The sequence below is a fragment of the Tachyglossus aculeatus genome, unplaced genomic scaffold (assembly GCF_015852505.1).
Source record: "Tachyglossus aculeatus isolate mTacAcu1 unplaced genomic scaffold, mTacAcu1.pri scaffold_122_arrow_ctg1, whole genome shotgun sequence".
NCBI classification, from domain to species: domain Eukaryota; kingdom Metazoa; phylum Chordata; class Mammalia; order Monotremata; family Tachyglossidae; genus Tachyglossus; species Tachyglossus aculeatus.
This window is the reverse complement of record NW_024044851.1, coordinates 60,014-67,189: the sequence shown is the minus strand read 5'-3', so window position 1 is coordinate 67,189 and position 7,176 is coordinate 60,014.

Genomic DNA, 7,176 nt, shown 5'->3' with positions numbered 1-7,176 from the left:
ATATCACTCTCTGCCTTCCACCTCCCTCTGTCTCTCTCTCTCGCTCCCTCTCTCTCTCGCACACATGCACCCCTCAGACCACTGTTATACACACACACGTACAACATAAACACACGCCTCTTACCAATGTCCCACACATAAATAAACCTGCACCCCCACACCTGTTTAAAACACACACCAATCACACCACGGTCGTACCCACACAAAACCATCCCATCCTTGTCAAAACCACACACACACACCCCAAACTCCACTGTGTTTCTCTTTCTCTCTCCCTAACTCAACACACACACACACACACACACACACACACACACACACACACACACACACACAGAGGGAGGGAGGGAAGGAGGGAGGAAGGAAGGAAGGAAGGAAGGAAGGAAAGAAGGAAGGAAGGAAGGAAGGAAGGAAGGAAGGAAGGAAGGAAGGAAGGAAGGAAGGAAGGAAGGAAGGAAGGAAGGAAGGAAGGAAGGAAGGAAGGAAGGAAGGAAGGAAGGAAGGAAAATGAAAAGGAGGAGGAGGAGAAGGAAGAGGAGGAGGAGAAGGAGCAGGAGGAGGAGGAAGAGGAGGAGGAAGAAAAGGAGAAAGAAAAGAAAGAAAGAAAAGAGGAAGAAAAGGAGAAGAAGCAAGAAGAGGAGAAGGAAGAAGACGAGATGAAAAGGCAGGAGGAGGAAGAGAAAGAAGAGAGAGGAGCAGGAGAAGGAAGAGGATGACAAGGTGGAGGAGGAAGAGGGGAAGCAAGAGAATGTGGTGGAGGAGCAGGTGGAAGAGGAAGAGAGGAGGATGAGGTGAAGGAGGCGGAGGATAAGGGGAAGGAGGAAGAGGAGGAAGAGAATGAAGAACAACGAAGGTGGAGAAGAAGGAGGAGGAGCAGCAGCAGCAGACTGGAGGAGATCCTGGAGATGAGGGGGAGTTGAGGAGGAGAGAGGCAGCCTGCAATGTTCGATTCCCTCCATACTCTAAGGGGATTTCTGATGCAGGGCCTAATTGCTTAGTGAGTGATCTACGTGGAACCCAAATAGCAGCTGGATCCTGCGGCTGAAACTGCTGAACTTCTCTCCTGAAGATCTGAATCTCCCCCATCCACCAAAGAATCCTGAAAAATACCATTTCAACCTCAAGGACCCTGGATCAGGACTGGGTAGATTTGAACTGGCACCGCAGTCTTATTGTACTGAGCACTTAGAATACTGCTCTGCACACAATAAGCGCTCCATAAGTTCGATCGATCGATCGATTGATTGGAGTCTGTTCTAGGTTTCAGACTGGGCTTTCATGGTCCTGGGACACTCTCTATGTCTACGGCACATCTGGAAGTCTGGAACTATAATAGAACAACCTCCCTTCCGTCCCCCAAAATCAGGCCAGTGGAGCCAAGACTTATCCATCCTTCTAGGGTCATTGGAGCAGGGCTGTGTCTGAGGAGAGCCGGACTCCGTGGATGGGATGGGGGATCCTACAGTGGAGGGTCCCAACTTGGGAAAAATAAGCAGGACTCTGTGACTCTTACTGTGCTTGGGGAAAGCAGAAATCCACCCGCTCCCACTTGGCTCCAGCAGAATAACAGGTTGGGGGAATCTCTTCCTAGAGAGGGAGGTAATTGACATGCTCAGTGAGGCATCGGAATTTGTTCCGTGAACGGATGTGGATGCCGTCTTGTCCTGAAAGACTCCTCATTATGGTAATGATTAGTAGTAATGATAACAATAATGATGATAAAATTGTGGTGTCTGTTGAGCACTTACTATGTGCCAAGCGCAATACAATCAGATCAGACTCAGTCCCTGTCTCACATAGGTTTCATGGCCTAAGAGGGAAGACAGGCATTTCATCCTCTTCGACAGCTAAGGAAACTGAGGTCCATTCATTCATTCAGTCGCAGAAAAGCAACATGGCTTAGTTGAAAGAGCAAGGGTTTTGGAGTCAGAGGTCATGGGTTCTAATCGTTGTTCCGCCGTTTGTCAGCTGTGTGACTTTGGGCAAGTCATTTAACTTCTCTGTGTCTCAGTTACCTCATCTGGATAATGGGGATGAAGACTGAGAGCCCCAAATGGGACAACCTGACAACCTTGTATCTCCCCCAGCGCTTAAATCAGTGCTTGACACGTAGTAAGCGCTTAACAAATACCGTTATCATTATTATTATTTATTGAGCGTTTATTATGTGCAGATAATTGTATTGAGCGCTTCGGAGTACACTGTTAAAAAATAGACACATTATCTGTCCACTATGAGCGACTTGCCTAAGGTTACACAGTAGACAGATGCTGCTTCTCAAACCCTCCTGTCTCCCTCAGGGGCCTGACTTACATGAGGGTTCTGGGGTTTCCAGCTGTGGAGTCACCTGTCCCGACTTCACTGGAGTCAGAGCGGTCTGAGGAAAGTGTCAGAAAGAGAACATCTCGCAATTCTTTCCCTTGCCTCCCGCTCCAAGGTGGAAAAGTGCTTCAGAACCACACCATCTCTCCCTTAAGTAGCTACCACCTCGTTCCTCCTTTAGATGCCGTGTTTTCCAGTGCCTAAGGGATTGGCTCTGTCCCCCGTCTGGAGTCGGATTCTCTAACCCCTGGGATTTCAGACCAGGAGGGTACTAGGAGACCAGGCCTCTGATATCTGAGGTAATGGCCTACAAAATCAGGCCTCACTCCAATCACGGGACATACGTGTATTGATCCAATGGATGAAAGATGGACATGGGAGTCTCTAACCATCACGATAGCCAGAATCCTGGGTTCTTTATGGCCCACGTTCCTTGCCCACCTTCTCTACTGGCAGTCTATCCATCAGTGGTATTTATTGAACGCTTACTATGCGTATTTCCTTCTCTTCAATCAATCCATCATTGGTATTCACTGAGCCCTTACTGTGTGCAATTATCTGTAATCTATGCAAATATTTGTAATTTATTTATTTATAATTATGTCAATCTCCCCCTTTAGACTGTAAGGCCGCTGTGGGCAGGGATTGTCTGTCTTTATTACTGTATTGTACTTTCCAAGTGCTTAGTCCAGTACTCTGCACACCGTAAGCACTCAATAAATACGATTGGGTGAATGAAGAAATGAATGAATGTGTGCAGAACGCTGCACTTGGAACTCGGGACAGTACGATACAACAGAATTAGCAGACACGTTCCCTGCGTATAACCAGCTTCCAGTCTAAGAGGGACTGGTAAATCACTCCCAGTGATGTAAGCGGACCTTCTTCCTAGCTCCGTCCTCATTCCAACCATTTCCTCTCACCTCCATGAGTCAGAGGGTTCCAGATCAAGAAGCGAGAGGGAGAGGGAGAGTTGAAAAAAAATCCCTTGACTCTCTCTCCAAATGCCTTTGTCATCGACACTAGACTGTCAGCTCCTGGAAGGCAGGGATTGTGTCCGTCAGCGGAATTTTCCCCTTCCAATAGACCCTGTACACTCTAAGCCCACTGTGGGCAACTACCAACTCTATTCTAATAATAATAATAATAATAATGGCATTTATTAAGCGCTTACTATATGCAAAGCACTGTTCTAAGCGCTGCTGCGTGGCTTACTGGAAAGAAAACGGGATTTGGAGTCAGAGGTCATGGGTTCGAATCCCGACTCTGCCACTTTTCAGCTGTGTGACTTTGGGCAAGTCACTTAACTTCTCTGTGCCTCAGTTACCTCATCTGTAAAATGGGGACTAAGACTATGAGCCCCACGTGGGACAACCTGATAACCTTGTATCTACCCCAGCGCTTAGAACAGTGCTTTGCATATAGTAAGCGCTTAACAAATGCCATCATTATTATTACCATTAGTGGGCTCCACCCGAGTGCTTATCACAGTGCACTGCACATAGTAAGTGCTCAAGAAATATCATTGATTGTGTGATTATTTTAGTTCCTGTCTCCCCTTCAAGACTGTAAGCTCATTGTGGGAAGGAAACGGGTCTACCAACTCTGTTTTATTGGACTCTCCTGAGCGCTTAATATAATGCTCTGCTCATAGTAAGTGCTTAATCAATACTCTTGATTGATTGTGAGCAGGAAATGTTTCTGCTAACTCTGTTATGTGTTCTGCCATCCTGTTTCTCTGGTTGCCTCGGAGTGACACAGATAAGGGGGCACAGGCACCCTCTTTCATAATAATAAGAATGATAATTATGGAATTTGTTAACTACGTGCCAAGCGCTGTTCTTGACACTGAAGTAGATACAGGGTAATCAGGTTGTCATACGTGGGGCTCACAGTCTTCATCTCCATTTTACAGGTAAGGTAACTGAGGCACAGAGAAGTTAACTAACTTGCCCAAATTCACACAGCTGACAAGTGGTGCAGACAGGATTAGAACCCATGACTTCTGACTCCCAAGCCCGTGCTCTTTCCAGTAAGCCATGCTGCCTATCTTCAGAAGACAGGTATCTTCTGTACAGCTACCACACATGGAGTGCTTTGTGGGGTGCCAGGGGTAGGAAGGAATCCTGAAAATGCTTGCTTAATATGAAAGCAACGAATTCAAAGCAGCTCCAGAAATGCCAGCTCTGACAACCGTCTACTGGTCTTTGGCTTTGTGGCATAAAGCATGGAAACAGCTTGGTGTAGTTTCTAGACCATGGACCTGGGAGTAAGAAGGACCTGGGTTCTAATTCATTCATTCATTCATTCAATCGTATTCATTGAGCGCTTATTGTGTGCAGAGCACTGTACAAAGCGCTTGGGAAGTACAAGTTGGCAACATATAGAGACGGTCCCTACCGAACAGTGGGCTCAGAGTCTAGAAGGGGGAGACAGAGAACAAAACAAAACATATTAACAAAATAAAATAGAATAAATATGTACAAATAAAATAGAGTAATAAATACATACACCCATATATACATATATACAGATGCTGTGGGGAGGGGAAGGAGGTAAGGCGGGGGGGATGTAGAGGGAGAAGAAGGGGAGAGGAAGGAGGGGGCTCAGTCTGGGAAGGCCTCCTGGAGGAGGTGAGCTCTCAGTAGGGCCTTGAAGGGAGGAGGAGAGGTAGCTTGGCGGATGTGCGGAGGGAGGGCATTCCAGGCCAGGGGGATGACATGGGCCGGGGGTCGACGGCGGGACAGGCGAGAACGAGGCACATTGAGGAGATTAGCGGCAGAGGAGCAGAGGGTGCGGGCTGGGCTGTAGAAGGAGAGAAGGGAGGTGAGGTAGGAGGGGGGCGGGGTGATGGAGAGCCTTGAAGCCGAGGTTGAGGAGTTTCTGCCTGATGCGTAGGTTGATTGGTAGCCACTGGAGATTTTTGAGGAAGGGAGTAACATGTCCAGAGCGTTTCTGGACAAAGATTATCCGGGCAGCAGCGTTAAGTATGAATTGAAGAGGGGAGAGACAGGAGGATGGGAGATTGGAGAGGAGGCTGATACAGTAATCCAGACGGAATAGGATGAGAGCTTGAATGAGCAGGGTAGCGGTTTGGATTCAGAGGAAAGGGCGGATCTTGGCAATGTTGCGGAGGTGAGACCGGCAGGTTTTGGTGATGGCTTGGATGTGAGGGGTGAACGAGAGAGCGGAATAGTGCCAGACACTATTCTAATCCCTGCTGTGTGACCTTGGACAAGTCATATAACTTTGCTGTGCCTCATTTCCCTGACCTGAAAATGGGGAAATGTTTAGAACAATGTTTAGAACAGTCAGCCCATCGTATTTATTGAGTGCTTACTGTTTGCAGAGCCCTGTACTAAGTTATTGACAGAGTACACTTTAGCAGTATAATGGGCACATTCTGTAGCAGTGTAACAGTGACAAGTACAGAGGAAACCTTTGACGAATACCATTATTATTTATGGTGATAATCATAAATGGTATTTATTAAGTGGTTACTATGTGCCAGACACTATTCTAAGCACTGGAGTCAACACAAGATAGTAATAATAATTTTGGTATTTGTTAAGCACTTACTTGTGCAAAGCACTGTTCTAAGCGCTGGGGCGGATACAGGTGATCAGGTTTTCCCATGTGGGGTTCACAATCTTAATCCCCATTTTACAGATGAGGGAATTTAGGCACAGAGAAGTGAAGTGACTTACCCAAGGTCACACAGCAAAAAATGGAGAAGCCGGGATTAGAACCCATGACCTCTCTCCCAAGCCAGTGCTATTTCCACTAGGCCATGCTGCTTCTCATAACCCGGTTAGATACAGCCCCTGCCCTACATAAGGGTCAAAGCATTAGTCCCCATTTCACCGATGAGGAAACTGAGTCACGGAGAATTAAAATGAGATGCCCCAGGTAACACAGCAAGCAAGTGACAGAGTCGGGATGATAAACTACGTCCTTCTGACTCCCAGGACCATGTTCTATCCATTAGGCCACGCTGCCTCTGCCTAATTATGTTGGCAGAGCAGAACGCAGAAGGAATTCCCATGGGGAAACTCCCAATTAATTCACGGGGAGTGTGGATCATTGCTACACAGGACCTAGATAGGGGGAGCTTAGCTTCTCCCAACACCCTGAATGAGTCTCCTGCTCAAGGCCCCAAGGGGTAGCATCTGCTTTTCCTGAGGGGAGGTCTTTGCGGGAGGGCGGGGGAGGACTTCCCGAACAGTCTCAGAGGGTTTCGGGATGCCTTTGAGCCTTTATCTTTCCCAGAGATCTCCATCAGGCCCCACGCACGGGAAGGAGAAGGCCTAATCCCAGCCTTGGGACCGAGGAGGTGAGATTCGGGGCAGGAGGGAAGGAGAGGTAAAAGGGGCCAAAGTTTGGAGTGTGTATGAGTGTCTGTTCGTGTGTGGTAGCTGAGAGTTCAGGGGATCAACCAATTGACAAGTGTATATATTGAGAGCTTACTGTTTGTTTTAACACAAACTTTCAGTTCAGGTCTTCCCACTCTTCAAGAACGTGCAGTCGTTGTCCATTCACTTCCTCAGCAAACAGGAACTCCTCACCATGGTTAAATAATATCAATAATAATAAGGGTATTTGTTAAGCGCTTACTATGTGCCAAGCACTGTTCTAAGCACTGGGGGAGATACAAGGTAATCAAGGAATTAATTGTTTTGACCATTAATTCGCACCCCCTCCTACCTCACCTCTGATCATCTACTCCAGCCCAGGCCTCACACTCTGCTCTTCTAGAGCCAGCTTATTCACTGAGTCCCGATCTTGTCTATCTCGCTGCCGATCCAGTCCCCACAAGCTCCCCCTAGCCTGGAACTCTCTCCCTCCTCCTCCATA